We start from the raw sequence: 15,657 nt of genomic DNA on the forward strand, positions 1-15,657 counted from the left end.
TCTTTACTTGTTATTTCTTAAACATGAAACATGCCAAAAGGAATGATTAGTCGACACCGTAACTACACAGATAATTATGAGGTAGTTCAGTTCAACTTCATCGTTGTTGGGTCAAAATCCTGGAACTCCCTATCTAACAGCACTGTGGGAGCACCTTCACCACACAGACTGCAGTGGTTCAAGAAGGTGGCCCACCACCACCTTCTCAAGGGCAACTAGGGATGGGCAATAAATGTCAGCCTTGTCAGCTATGCCCACATCCCAAGAATGAGTAAAAAGTGTAACAAGTCCAAAACCAAATGCAAAATCACGAAGAATAATGTTAAGTAGCTTAAAATAGCCAGCCACATTAGGATACACTGACACACAGCTGAGTGGTATTGAAGGCCAATGATATGAAAAGTGAAAACATACAAGGACTTGCAGGAAGACACTGTAATTACACGTTCAAAAAATAAAGATCTCATGAGCTAGTTATCAAGGTCAACCAGAAGAGTAACTGAAGGTTATCAGGAGTATGCAACTGGGTCAGTCCTGGAGCTTCCTTCCAGCTTTATATTCCACATATGTGACCGCCTATTTTCCCTTACTCAAAATATCCTCCTCCAATGGAAAAGCCAGGTCAGTCTTGGTTGGGCCCTCTGCCACTGTGATGTACAATATCTCTCCATGACCTGCTAGAATGTGAAATTTTAAATGCTGGATCACTCTGCTGCTGTCAACAAAAAGTAATAAAGCAAAACATTTCAAATTCAAATACATCTCTTGGCTCACCATCACAGATCCACTGAACAACCAGCTAATTTTCATTCAAACAAACTTCATTATAAACAGTCACCTATTTACACAACCGTAGCCAACTCTACACTGAAGGGAAGTCTATTCTACAAAACTGCTTCATCGTCCAACTATTATAAAACAAAATCTATCTGTATACTTACTGAAGCATGTTGTTGTTATTGCTTGTTATGATGCATATGCTTTTAGAACGACTGGCTGCAGACAACCCCGGTAACAGATATTTCGTCCAAACCAGAAGATCACATGACAGCCTGAAATTCTGATTCAGTGTTATAATGAATGGGACAATGGAAAGTCAGCAAAATTCCCAATTAACTTCAAATAAATGCCAATTTGTGATTAGTGGGAACTCTACACAAAATATCTTCTTCCAAGTTGTCTGTATTATTCCAGGGGAAGGAAAATCTAGGAGCAGCACTTTATAATGAAAATATTCCCTCATTATTATACAGGATGATAAACATCTTAAATTTGACACTTCCTTGAAAACAAAATTTCTTGCCAACACAGAGAACCTTGAAACGGGTCTCATCCCCGCCCCCACAATAGTCAATTACAAGGAATGTCCCCGTATGGTCCCATTTAAACAGCAGGAGGTAGGACTTCAAGCGAGCTGATCCGGAGCCACCCAGCACCAGAAAGCATCAAAGTTGAGGCATGCTTACCAGTTTCTTCTATATAAAAAAAGGACAGAACTTTGAATAAAAATATCCTACTAGACTTGCCTTCCTCTTTGAAGTGTGCTGACGAACATACATACAAATTAAGAGCAGGAGTAGGCCATTCGGCCCGTCGAGCCTGCTCTGCCATTTGATAAGATCGTGGCTGATCTGATTGTGACCTCAACCCTACTTTCCCGTCTACCTGCTATAACCTTTGACTCCCTTGTTAATCAGGAATCTATCTAACTCAGCCTTAAAAATATTCAATGACCCTGCCTCCACTGCTCTCTGGAGAAGGGAGTTCCATAGACTCACGAACCTCAGAGAAAAAATTTCTCCTCATCTCCGTCTTAAATGGGAGACCCCTTATTTTTAAACTGTCTCCCCTAGTTCTGATCTCTTCCACAAGGGGAAACATCCTCTCAGCATCTACCTACCCCTTCTAGTCCCCTCACGACACCCAGCTCGACCTCTCCATCACCTCTCTCAACAATTCCACTGCCTCAGTGTCGTCAAGATTGCTTGTCCCATCTTCACCTCTTTGACCATGCTTTTGCCACCCTCCTAATATCTCCTTCCTTTGATTACACTTCTGTGAAGCGTCTTGAGACATTTATCTCTGTTAAGGGCACTACATAAATGCAAGTTGTTATTTTAAAAACACCTCACAGTCCCACAACCTTTACCATCGAGAAGGAAAAGATCAGCAATGTCAATATTAGTACTTCCAAATTAAACACTGTCCCGATTGGGTCATATGCCACCGATCCTTAATTGTCAGTGGGTCAAATTCCTGGAGATCCCACCCATCACCACTGTGGAAGCACCAGAAGGATTGCTATGGTTCATGAAGGCCCACCACCACCCCCTTCTCAGGGCTACTAGAGATGGACCTTGCTTGCGTCGCCTACGTCCAGGGAACAAAGTCAAAAGTGCCAACGGTAAAGAACATATACAGGTGCAACACTGCTATTCCCAACACAGCAACCATAAAAATGAGGAAAAACAGATGTCTCAGTGGGCTTAACACACCTAAATTTAAGCGAGCAGAATTACTGAATGTGAACCTCACAGGACTGAAATTGAATATAGCCTGCTGTAAATTTCAGTGAAATTATTATCCTCAATTAAAAAAAAATCATAAAAATCTTTTTCAGACCTATATATTTAGAAATAGAAGATATCAAGGCCGGAAAAGACCATAGGTCCATCTAATCTGCCTTCCTGCTGACCCAGCAGTTGTAATCAATGGATGCTAAAAAGAAAGGATAGCTGTGATATCAAAAAGGAAGGCTGGTTGCTACCCTAAACATCTTTCTGAAGAACATAGAATCCTAGGTAGTGTGTGCATATCTTCATGCTAGTTCAGTCGAAGGCATTGGCTTGGGAAAGTGAAGAAGTTGGTGGTGAGGGCAGAAGATAATGGCTTTGGTATTACCAATACTTAGCTGAAAGAAATTGTGGCTCATCCAAAATTGGATGTCAGAGAAGCGGCCCGACAGCACAGAGGTAGCGGATGAGGTAGAGCTGGGAGTTGCCAGTGTACATGTGGAAGCTGATCCCATGTCTGTGGATGATGCCACCGAGGGGGCAGCACGTAGATGAGGAAGGGGAACGGGTCAGGAATGGATCTTTAGGGATTCCTGGGGTGATGGTGCAAGGGTGGGATGAGAATTCATTGCTAGAGATTCTCTGGCTATGATCAGATGGGTAAGAATGGACTAAATGAAGCCTGTCCCATCGAGTTGGACAACAGAAGAGACGTGTTGCAGGAGGATGACTGTGTCAAAGGCTACAGAGAGGTTGAGAAGGGATAATGCATTATGGTCAGAGTCATTTCTGACTTTGGTTAGGCTGTTTTGGTGCTGTGGGAGGGAATTCAAACAGGGAGTTGGACACAGATCTGGGAGGTGATGTTCAAATATTTTGGGGAGGAAAGAGAGGTTGGAGATGGGGTGGGCTTTCTGATGAGATGAGTCATGGTGATGGTTTTGAAAGCGAGGGGACAAATCTGATTTTAAGTCTAAACTCATTGTAAGGAGGTAGTAGATGGCAATCTAAACAGTGGTGCAGCATTACAGAGCATTAATATGCCATAGCTTAAAGCGGCAGGAAGCAGGTTTGCATTATGATCCTCCAAATGTCAATTTACTGAATGTAGCTGTGCTGCCATGGGGAGCAGCCAAGAGGAGTCCCAGCACTTCAACACAGGGAGGAAACCCTAAGGGGTGCTCTCAAATCCTACTCTGGCATAGATCTGGGTGTGGGTCACTCATCGTCTTTGCTGGGTGTAGTGAAAAAGAAAATACTTTTAAAAAGAAACCTAACTGGGGTTAGCATGAACTGCCTTCAGAAAAAAATCTGACTCCCTTCTACTGATGAGTTTGAGAATCCATAATATCTATTCAAACTATTGTCCATTTCTGACACCAGAACCTCCAGTATTATACATTCCAATTTTAAAAACCAAGTGATCTCTAAAATTCACGATACCATTCAACCAAATACATAGTTAAATTAAAAAAAACATTTTACTATAAGCATAGAACTTTCAAAGCAGAAATATATCTAAGATGTAACACATCACTTATTAAAATGTACAATTTATGTTCCTGTTTGGGGTTATAAGCAGGGGTGGGGTTGCTTTGTACACAGTCCAGATTTGACTCCTGGCCGGTTCCCTTCCAGCAAAGTAATTTACATAGAATGTACAGCAGAGAAACAGGCCATTCGGCCCAACAGGTCTATGCCGGTGTTTATGCTTCACACGAGCCTCCTCCCACCTTACTTCATCTCACTCTTATCACCATTTCCTTCGATTCCTTTCTCCCTCATCTGCTTATCTAGCTTCCACTTAAATGCGTCTATGCTGTTCGTCTCAGCCATTCCATGTTGAACATTCTCACTACTCTCTTAGTAAAGAAGTTTCTCCAGAATTCCTTATTGGATTTATTAATGACTATCTTATATTTATAGCCCTTAGTTTTGGACTCCCCCACAAGTGGAAATATCTTCTCCACATCTACCCTATTGAACCCCTTCATAATTTTATAGGCCTCGAAAGGTCAGCTCTCAGTCTTCTCTTTTCTAGAGAAACAAGCCCCAGCCTGTTCAGTCTTTCCTGATAGTGCAAAAAGACTTACAAGAATGATACCAGAACTGAGAGGTTATAACTTTCTCCAGCGCTTCTATATCCTTTTTGTAGTATGGAGACCAGAACTGTGCACAATACTTTAAGTGTGGTCTAACCCTTGATGACTTTACTGTTATAAATAATCCTCTTGCAAGCTTGTGTTTAGAAATGATTCCTTTTTTCTGCCTCAATGAATTATAGCTCACAGAATTCTTCAATGTTAAATATTTCAGTAGAAGCCCATAAAAGTTGAAGCAGGGGAGGAACCCCTCCCAATATTTAGACTACCTGCATCAGACCAAAGAAAAAGGAAGTAAGAGAAAAACACTCCACAAGAGTTCAGGACGTGGATGTAAATAAGCAAGTGGAATGAGCGGAAATGCCTCGGACATATACCTCATTATTCTATTTGATCTTTGAGTTAACTCTCATTTCCTTTAGGAGTATCAAATGATTAACCTACGTTTATAGTAACGGTATAGTGTACAAAACAGCATGATCTGCCCTTCTTCACTAGCGAGAAAGCTTTACAGGTTCTGACAGGTTCCAGCCAAGACGGAGGACAAAATGCCTATGTAAAAAATCAGAATATTTTTTACCTATTACAGTAAATTTATACTAACTACAAATCTTTTCTCTCCTTAATTGACACTATAAAAATGACTGTAGTTGGGGGATACAAATGTAATTAAAAGTGTTGAGTATTATATAGTTCTTTCCAGACAAATTTGGAAGAATGCGTTGGGTGTTAAACCATTTATAGCCCAGATGTGCATACATTACATGCACCCACCTTTCAGCTTTATTGAATTCACAGCAACAACAATAGTTGCTTGGAGCACAGAGAGATGCTGAGAAATTGTACTGCAGTATTTATTGGCAAGTCACAGCTTCCCATAGTTTAATGGTTAGTTAACTCCCTTTATAAATTTCTTAATAGTTGATCTCCTGTGACATTATACAGAGTCAAAAAACCGTCTCTCGTTCTCTTGCTGTCTCCCACTGCAATTCTTTCCATCTTAATCTTTAAGCCACTTTCGAGATGTGGGCCATCATTTATTGCCCATCCCTAGTTGAAGGAGGTGGGCCTTCTTTGATTTGTTTTTTGATAGGCCACTTCAGAGGGCCGTTAAGTGCCAACCACATCGATGTGGGACTGGAGTCACTAATAGGACGGCAGGTTTTCTTCCCTAAACGACATTAGTGAACCAGTTGGGTTTTTACGACAACCCAATAGCTTCATGGTTACTTTTACTGATACCAGCTTTTTATATTTTAAACTGAATTCAAATTTGCAAACTGCCATGGTGGGATTTGAACTCACATTCTCTGGATTATTAGTCCAGTAACATAGCCACTACACCACCTAACCCTGGTTATATTACAAGACTACTAATCTCATTTTGACTCTCAAACCTTTTCAGTCATTGTCATCTCTATTTGTCTACAATTTTTTACCCTCATTCCTTCTGCAAGTTTCTCTAATGTTTTTAACATAAGAAATAGGAGCAGGAGTAGGCCATACGGCTCCTCGAGCCTGCTTTGCCACTCAATAAGATCATGGCTGATCCTCGACCTCAACTCCATTTTCCAGCCCGATCTCCATATCCTTTGATTCCCTTATTCTCTCTTTTTGATTTTTATTTTCTCTCACATTCTCTATACCTCCCTCAAACCTCCACTATATGTGCAGGTTTCTCTTTCCCCACTCTTTCTGTATATCTCACTCCTTTTCCTCTTGCTTCCCAGAGCCAAGGAGCCAGACTTGGGTCTCCAACCGTACAGTCTTTGCCTGGGTACAATGGAGGGGGATCGTGCCGGGATAAACCTTGTTCTAAGGCACAATGATCTTTCTGTCACTATCACACAGGATCTGGAACTGGTGGCTAATACTGGTGTGTCAATCTACTTAGTACAAGAAATTGAGTTTCCAGCAATGACACAGGCCAGGACAGAATTTGAAAGAACTTGCATTTTTATAGTGCATTTCACAACCTCAAGATGGCCCAAAATGCTTCACAGCCAATGAAGTGCTTTTGAAGTGTAGTCACATGTTGTAATGTAGGAACTGCAGCAGGCAATTTACAAATAGCAAAGTCCCACAAACAACAATGAAATAAATTACCAGATAATCTGTTTTAGTGACGTTCATTGAGGAATAAATGTTGGCCAGTGAGAACTTCCTTGCTCTTATTTGAATAGTGCTATGGGATATTTTACGCTCATCTGAGAGGGCAGACAGGGCCTCAGTTTAACGTCTTATCCAAAAGACGGCACCTTCGACAGTGCCACTCTTCCTCAGTACTGCACTGAAGTGTCAGCCGAGATTATGAGCTCAAGTCCTAGAGTGGGACTTGAATCCACAACCTTCTGATTCAGAGGTAAAAGTGCTACCCACTGAGCTAAGGCAGTTATAAAGGCAGAAGTGGTATGTGAATCTTCACCACTGAAACTATGTGCAAATTATTTTTGAATTGACACAGAACGCTAATTGGAGAAATTGAACTATACAACTACTTTTCAGTTAATCCCATTTAATGTTTCGGTCCAAGACTATAAAATCTACTAATACTGTATAAACAAGGCCTAAAGTTAATACTGTGTGACAAATGGATATTGAATTTAATTGCTAATTCTGCCAAACCTGACACTATTTGAAAAATTGACTGAACTTTCCAAACATCACCAGGACTCGGACTTGGCCGAGGCTCCACCTCAGAACCAACTAAAATCCTGGTCTCTAAATCTGCACATTGATGCTGGTACAAAGTTCTGCACTCCTCATAAAACAGCCAGAAGTGCTGCCCGCCCCTGACCCCCACCAACTATAAACGGGCATTAAATCTGTAGTGAGGATTAATTATAAAGTCAAGGCAGAAAGTTGAAAGTTGAGCAGGGGCTCCTCAGCAACTGCTTTATAGATCTAGATGGCTAATTACAACCTGGACTTCACATGTGGTTTAATAAAAGTTTTATTTAAATATTACATTGTTACTTGAAGCAAAATAATATATTCCTGGTATGTACGGAGTTAATGTATCTTGGGTGGAGCAGCACTGCAGTGTCCCTGGGTTAGGGAAGGGAAAAATCAGCCAGGGTGTCCACACCTAATCGCTATACAGCAACCCCTACTGGAAGAAGGTGTGTGTATATGGGCGTCATGGGAGGACAGAATTGGGCTCAGCTGCGAGATCCCCAGTCAAATAGCTAGCCAGACAGTACTCACTGTACAGGGTTACGCGTGAATAACTGCCCCTGTGTAAGGTATCAAAGGCATTCAATGCTCTTGGAACTGCACTCCACTGAAATAGTCAGTGCCTTCAGGGGACAAAATTGAACAAGGGAACTCAAGTGTAGGAACGTCAGAAATTTCAGACATAATTAATTCTTGAACGCGTGTCAGAGGAATATTTAAAAAGTCAGCACAACAAATGGTGCTACAATACTGAACTCAAAAGAAACCAACACAGTTCTGCATAAAACGCATTAGCAGTATTCAGTTGAGGGCTGTAAGCAACTTAACAGCCTCCAAATTATTTTGATTCAAATTGCACAGTGCTTGAGATATTTCCAGCCCACATTCCTGAATTTCACCATGTTACCTTATTGAACCAGAACCCCTCGTATCAAGATGGTTATGAATTACTATCCAGTTACTACCAGCAGCTAATTGGGGCTTGCGGAGACGCAGCAAACATTTCAATTTAGCAGCAAACATTTCAATTATGTTGTGGGTACACTTTGCTATTGCACCATCCAGCAGGAGAAACAGTAAGCTCCATGTCAGTTCCACTAAAAGCACACAAATAATGCAAAATATGAAATAGAAACAAAAAATGCTGCAAATACACAACAGATCTATCAGCATGAAAGTGCAAAGACGGGTTAACATTCCGGGGGGAGGGGGAAACGGATGGACTTTTCATCCTAACTTCTCCACTTCAGACCAAGGGTCTTTACCCAAGAAATCAAACGCTATCTAATTTTCTGCTGCCAAGTCAGTTCTGCCAATCTGATTTACCAGAAAGATCAATCTAATTATTGTTGTATACTCAAAGAATTTTCAGCACCCCATTCTCAGGTAGTTGCAACAAAACAATATAATTAAATCAGTGACCAGGAAACTTGCACAATGAATATATCTATATGGCGTGATTGTTTGTATGCGACCAATCAGCCTGGACACCACCAAGAGACTTGTGCGTTTGCAAATCTTTCTGGGACCAGTCAGATGGACCATAATAGTTTTCCTAAGCAGCATTATATTCCTAAGCAGCATCTAGAAAGTAGGTAGTGAATGAAAGATTCCAAAAAGATTGTGCTGTTCTCCAACGTGTGATTAGGCTCTGCCTCTATCTGTCAAATAAAGGGACAAGACGCTAATTTTCTGCAAGATGCAAATCAGTTTGAGGTATTGGGAGACTGAGCGATGCCTCTGATGATACTATCCAGAGACAAACAATCACACGTATAGGCAGGTTGCTAGGATGGTAGTACATATTCTGGCAAACCAATAGCATTAATGATAAGTTACTACTTGTTGTGTCCTTCTGAAATGTGCTGGAATGTTCCTCCCACTAGAGCAGCTGTGCCACTGCTTAAATGTCTATTGGGGCAATTTTATCAGGTCTTTTGTAACAAGTAGTCAATCCATGAGGCAGTTTTTATCCATTGCCTAATGTTATAATTGAATTTAAAATTGTTTTATTTTGTTAATTCCAGTATCAGCTTTGATGGGCTCCCCCTCCTTCCTTTATCTACAGTTTTAGTACCTTAAAGAAGGGTTAGTTATTTATTCGGGTGGGACTGTACTATATGAAAAACAGGAGATACGGGAGAAGAAAAAAAATCACCTCGCTTCAGTTCCAAGAAACCTAAAATGCCTCTAGCATGGAGTAGTTCAGCCTACACAATCCTATACAGCAACATGCGGTAATAGGATGGGTACGTTCCTGACATTAACTGCATTGTTATAGCAAAGATTAAGGCAATGATGCTGCCATATGACCACAAAATAAATTTTATGTTCTGGTCTTGGTCATCTCTGGAGGAAGTTAGACATATTTAGCATATTGGTACCAATAAACTGTAGGGAAAAAAAGACAAACTAACTCTTCAATCAGTTTGATGTGATATTCTTTAAATTATCATCTGGGTGTATAGTAATGTGGTGGTTATGTTACAGAACTAGTAATCCAAAGGCCTGAACTATTAATCCAGAGAACACGAGTTCAAATCCCACCATGGCAGTTTGAGAATTTGAATTCAGTTTATACAATCTGGAAATAAAATTCAGGTATCAGTAAAAGTGGCTACGAAGCTATCGGATTGTTGTAAAAACCCAACTAGTTCACTGATGTCCTTTAGGGAAGGAAATCCCTTACCCGGTCTGGCTTGTATGTGGCTCCAGTCCCATACCAACATGGTTGACTCTTAACCGCTTTCTAAAGTGACCAGCAAACCACTCAGTTGTGGTAACTACCAATATCCACATCACAAGAATGAATAATAATTTTTTTAAATGTATTAAAACGCTCCAAGGTGCTTCACAGAAGCGATTATCAAACAAAATTTGACACCGAGCCACATAAGCAAATATTAGGACAGGTGACCAAAAGCTTGCTCAAAGAGTTAGGTTTTAAGGAGCGTCTTAAACGGAGGAGAGGTGGTGAGGCGGAGGGGTTTAGGGAAGGAATTCCAGAGCCTAGGGCCTAGGCAGATGGTGGAGCGATGAAACTTGGGGATGCGCAAAAGGCCAGAATTGTAGGAACGCAAAGTTTTCACACAGTCCCCGAAACAGAAATAGACACAAATGACCAATATTGTTGGTGGTATTGATTGAGGGATAAACGTTGTCCAGGACATTGAGAAGAACTCCCCAGCTCTTCTTCGGATAGTGCCATAGGATCTTTTACATCCACCCGAGCAGGCAAACCAAGATAGCCTTGGTTTAACATCTCATCTGAGACGACGGTGCCTTCAACAATGCAGCTCTCAGAGGTGAGAGTGCTACACACGGAGCCACGGTGTCAGCTGTGGCTAAGTGGATAGCACTCTCGCCTCTGAATCAGAAGGTTGTGGGGTCAAGTCCCACTCTAGAGATCTGAGCACAAAATCTAGTCTGACACTTCAGTGCAGTATTGAGGGAGTGCTGCACTGTTGGAGGTGCCGTCTTTCAGATGAGGTGGACGTAAAAGATCCCCCTGGTGTCCAGGTCGATATTTATCCCTCAACCAACACCTAAAAAACTGATTGTTTGTAGGGCCATTCAATGTGCAAATTGGCTGCCGCGTTCCCTATGTTACAATAGTGACTACACTTCAAAAGTATTTCATTGGCTGTAAAGCGCTTTGAGATGTCCCGAGGTCGTGAAAGGCGCTATATAAATGCAAGTCTTTCTTTCTTTCAGTATTGCACTGGAATGTCAGCCTGGATACAAGTGCTCAAATCCTAGAGTGGGGCTTGAACGCAACCTTCTGACTCAGGGGCGAGAGTGTTACCACTGAGCCAAGCTAGCACTAAAACACTCGTGACAACATGGTATATGGGACTCAGCCATAGAGATCATTTAAAAGTAACAAATCGAGGAAAGATTCTGGGACAACTCTTGGCTGTTTTTTTCTTAATGTAAACAAGACTTCGTATCACTCATCAACAAAATCCAACCCTCCAGTCCCAAAGTTACTACAAAACATAGGTTGCATCACATATACCCAAAATAAAATATGATTAAAACCAACAAATTACTCCTTCAAAATACTTACAAAATTTAGAATGAAATTATTAAAAAATGCAATAAAGAAATCACTTTAATACAAAAGGCTTGTAAGGGAAAGAAAACCTTTTCACCAGAAACGAACTTCATTAACTTGCAGTCAATAAACAAACAAAAAAAACAAAATGACCTTTCAAAGTAAAAATTAAAATAAAATGCCGAGATAAGAACACAAAGTGGCTGTAAACAACATGAAGGCGGAAGGGTTGGTCACAGTCCAGAATAATCAGTCGAGCTCCAGCCCGAGTTTTCTTTTATTTTGGTGAGCGATCAACCGTTGTATTCGCGATGTCCCCTCACAATTCCTGCTCGGTCAGCTCTGATTACAGTGAAAACTTAAAAATCCAAATGCAAATGTTCGTCCAGCATTTTTCTCCCCATGAAAAAAACAACCTATTATGTTGGTCTAAAATGTCAAAGCAAGCTGTACTTATATATAAAAGAAAGCTTCTTAATTTATCAATAAATATTCCATTTTTATTCTCCGTTCTTACACACAATTCTCCCTCTGTTTTAATTCTTTAGCAATGTACTGGATCAACTGCTGGAGGAAGGCTTGGGAAGCGGCAGGATTTGTAGTCTAGCCCCAGGCTTTACCTGTACCACAGGCCGCGCCGTGGTAAAGAGACGGGAGGAGTGAGAGGGGCCGCTAAGTTACAATGACAACTCGGAGCGAGGGAGAATGCAGCGGCCCAGCGCGCTCCGTGAAGCGGGGCTTTTACCTGTGCGGCCGGAGAGAGCTGACATATCCCGGGCTCGGTCCCGCCGCTCCTTTCGTCCCGTTACCATAGAAGACAAGCCCATCGCTCGGGGAACGATCGGAAACGAGCCCTCCCCCCTGCAAAGCCCGAGTCGCGGCCGAAGAAACCCGAACCCCGCCGGAATCGCTCGAACGCTGCCGAGGGATTCCGGAAACACCCGAATGCTGTGGCGGTGATGCTACGTCATAATAACGTCGTTAACGCGTGAGGTCGGTCGCCATTTTGTTAGCGGGCGAAAAGAAAAGAGCGGGAAAGCCGACAGCCAGGTGTTTGGAGGTAGGAATACTGTTCCGTACGGTTTAAACAGCCACATTCTGTAACTTAACAAAAGATATATTGAAAAGTCTACTTGTTACACTTAAAAAAACTTAATTTCTTATTTCCAGTTGTGTTAAGTCTTACCGACAATTGTTGGACATTTCCCAAGCTCACTGAAGGTGTCTCCAATTTCCTAGGTTTTATCTTCGAGCCTTTTACCAGACCGTTGTACTGTAAATAAACTGATACAATTTTGAAGAGCGATGGCAAACAGCGAGAAGTTGTGCTTCATGTTGGAACCAATGACACAGGAAGCAATAGAATTGGGATCTTGTAAAGGGAGTTTAAGGAATTAGGAGATAGATTAAAGAGCAGGGCCTCATGGATAGTAATGTTAGAATTACTTGTGTCACATCAGTATAGCAATAGTAAGGTATGGGAGGAAAAAGTGTAGCTGGAGAAATTAAGTAGAAAGAAAGACTTGCATTTATAAGCGCTTTTCACAACCTCAGGCCATCCCAAAGCGCTTTACAGCCAATGAAGTATTTTTGAAGTGTAGTCACTGTCGTAATGTACGAAACGCGGCAGCCAATTTGCGCACAGCAAGCTTCCATAAACAGCAATTTGATAATGACCAGATAATCTGTTTTAGTGATGTTCGTTGAGGGATAAATATTGGACATGACACTGGGGATAACACCCCTGCTCTTCTTGGAAATAGTACCTTGGGATCTTTTTTTGATTCGTTCACGGGATGTGGGCGTCGCTGGCGAGGCCAGCATTTTATTGCCCATCCCTAATTGCCCTTGAGAAGGTGGTGGTGAGCCGCCTTCTTGAACCGCTGCAGCCCGTGTGGTGACGGTTCTCCCACAGTGCTGTTAGGAAGGGAGTTCCAGGATTTTGACCCAGCGACAATGAAGGAACGGCGATATATTTCCAAGTCGGGATGGTGTGTGACTTGGAGGGGAACGTGCAGGTGGTGTTGTTCCCATGCGCCTGCTGCTCTTGTCCTTCTAGGTGGTAGAGGTCGTGGGTTTGGGAGGTGCTGTCGAAGAAGCCTTGGCGAGTTGCTGCAGTGCATCCTGTGGATGGTGCACACTGCAGCCACAGTGCGCCGGTGGTGAAGGGAGTGAATGTTTAGGGTGGTGAATGGGGTGCCAATCAAGCGGGCTGCTTTATCTTGGATGGTGGTGAGCTTCTTGAGTGTTGTTGGAGCTGCACTCATCCAGGCAAGTGGAGAGTATTCCATCACACTCCTGACTTGTGCCTTGTAGATGGTGGAAAGGCTTTGGGGAGTCAGGAGGTGAGTCACTCGCCGCAGAATACCCAGCCTCTGACCTGCTCTTGTAGCCACAGTATTTATATGGCTGGTCCAGTTAAGTTTCTGGTCAATGGTGACCCCCAGGATGTTGATGGTGGGGGATTCGGCGATGGTAATGCCGTTGGATGTCAAGGGGAGGTGGTTAGACTCTCTCTTGTTGGAGATGGTCATTGCCTGGCACTTATCTGGCACGAATGTTACTTGCCACTTATGAGCCCAAGCCTGGATGTTGTGCAGGTCTTGCTGCATGCGGGCTCGGACTGCTTCATTATCTGAGGGGTTGCAAATGGAACTGAACACTGTGCAGTCATCAGCGAACATCCCCATTTCTGACCTTATGATGGAGGGAAGGTCATTGATGAAGCAGCTGAAGATGGTTGGGCCTGCGACACTGCCCTGAGGAACTCCTGCAGCAATGCCCTGGGGCTGAGATGATTGGCCTCCAACAACCACTACCATCTTCCTTTGTGCTAGGTATGACTCCAGCCACTGGAGAGTTTTCCCCCTGATTCCCATGGACTTCAAATTTACTAGGGCTCCTTGGTGCCACACTCGGTCAAATGCTGCCTTGATGTCAAGGGCAGTCACTCTCACCTCACCTCTGGAATTCAGCTCTTTTGTCCATGTTTGGACCAAGGCTGTAATGAGGTCTGGAGCCGAGTGGTCCTGGCGGAACCCAAACTGAGCATCAGTGAGCAGGTTATTGGTGAGTAAGTGCCGCTTGATAGCACTGTCGACGACACCTTCCATCACTTTGCTGATGATTGAGAGTAGACTGATGGGGCGGTAATTGGCCGGATTGGATTTGTCCTGCTTTTTGTGGACAGGACATACCTGGGCAATTTTCCACATTGTCGGGTGGATGCCAGTGTTGTAGCTGTACTGGAACAGCTTGGCTAGAGGCGCAGCTAGTTCTGGAGCATAAGTCTTCAGCACTACAGCTGGGATGTTGTCGGGGCCCATAGCCTTTGCTGTATCCAGTGCACTCAGCCGTTTCTTGATATCACGTGGAGTGAATCGAATTGGCCGAAGACTGGCTTCCGTGATGGTGGGGATATCGGGAGGAGGCTGAGATGGATCATCCACTCGGCACTTCTGGCTGAAGATGGTTGCAAACGCTTCAGCCTTGTCTTTTGCACTCACGTGCTGGACTCCGCCATCATTGAGAATGGGGATGTTTGCAGAGCCTCCTCCTCCCGTTAGTTGTTTAATTGTCCACCACCATTCACGACTGGATGTGGCAGGACTGCAGAGCTTTGATCTGATCCGTTGGTTGTGGAATCGCTTAGCTCTGTCTATAGCATGTTGCTTCCGCTGTTTAGCATGCATGTAGTCCTGAGTTGTAGCTTCACCAGGTTGGTACCTCATTTTTAGGTACGCCTGGTGCTGCTCCTGGCATGCTCTTCTACACTCCTCATTGAACCAGGGTTGATCCCCTGGCTTGTTGGTAATGGTAGAGTGAGGAATATGCCGGACCATGAGGTTACAGATTGTGCTGGAGTACAATTCTGCTGCTGCTGATGGCCCACAGCGCCTCATGGATGCCCAATTTTGAGCTGCTAGATCTGTTCTGAATCTATCCCATTTAGCACGGTGGTAGTGCCACACAACACGTTGGATGGTGTCCTCAGTGTGAAGACGGGACTTCATCTCCACGAGGACTGTGCGGTGGTCACTCCTACCAATACTGTCAGGACAGATGCATTTGCGACAGGTAGATTGGTGAGGACGAGGTCAAGTAAGTTTTTCCCTCGTGTTGGTTCGCTCACCACCTGCCGCAGGCCCAGTCTGGCAGCTATGTCCTTCAGGACTCGGCCAGCTCGGTCAGTAGTGGTGCTACCGAGCCACTCTTGGTGATGGACATTGAAGTCCCCCACCCAGAGTACATTCTGTGCCCTTGCTACCCTCAGTGCTTCCTCCAAGTGGTGCTCAACATGGAGGAGGAC

General features: G+C 43.3%; 1 protein-coding gene across 6 annotated transcripts in view; it reads right to left on the reverse strand.

Moving 5' to 3' along the window:
• The window catches only part of ralgapb (Ral GTPase activating protein non-catalytic subunit beta), a 112,339-nt gene extending 100,121 nt beyond the window's left edge, over window positions 1-12,218 (reverse strand). For all 6 annotated transcript variants that reach the window (XM_068000158.1, XM_068000157.1, XM_068000156.1 and 3 more), the window contains exon 1: window positions 12,094-12,218. The gene's annotated coding sequence lies outside the window, so the exon portion shown is untranslated. The remainder of the gene's footprint in view (window positions 1-12,093) is intronic.
• Window positions 12,219-15,657: the final 3,439 nt, after the last annotated feature.

This window comes from Heptranchias perlo, chromosome 19 (assembly GCF_035084215.1).
Source record: "Heptranchias perlo isolate sHepPer1 chromosome 19, sHepPer1.hap1, whole genome shotgun sequence".
NCBI lineage: Eukaryota > Metazoa > Chordata > Chondrichthyes > Hexanchiformes > Hexanchidae > Heptranchias > Heptranchias perlo.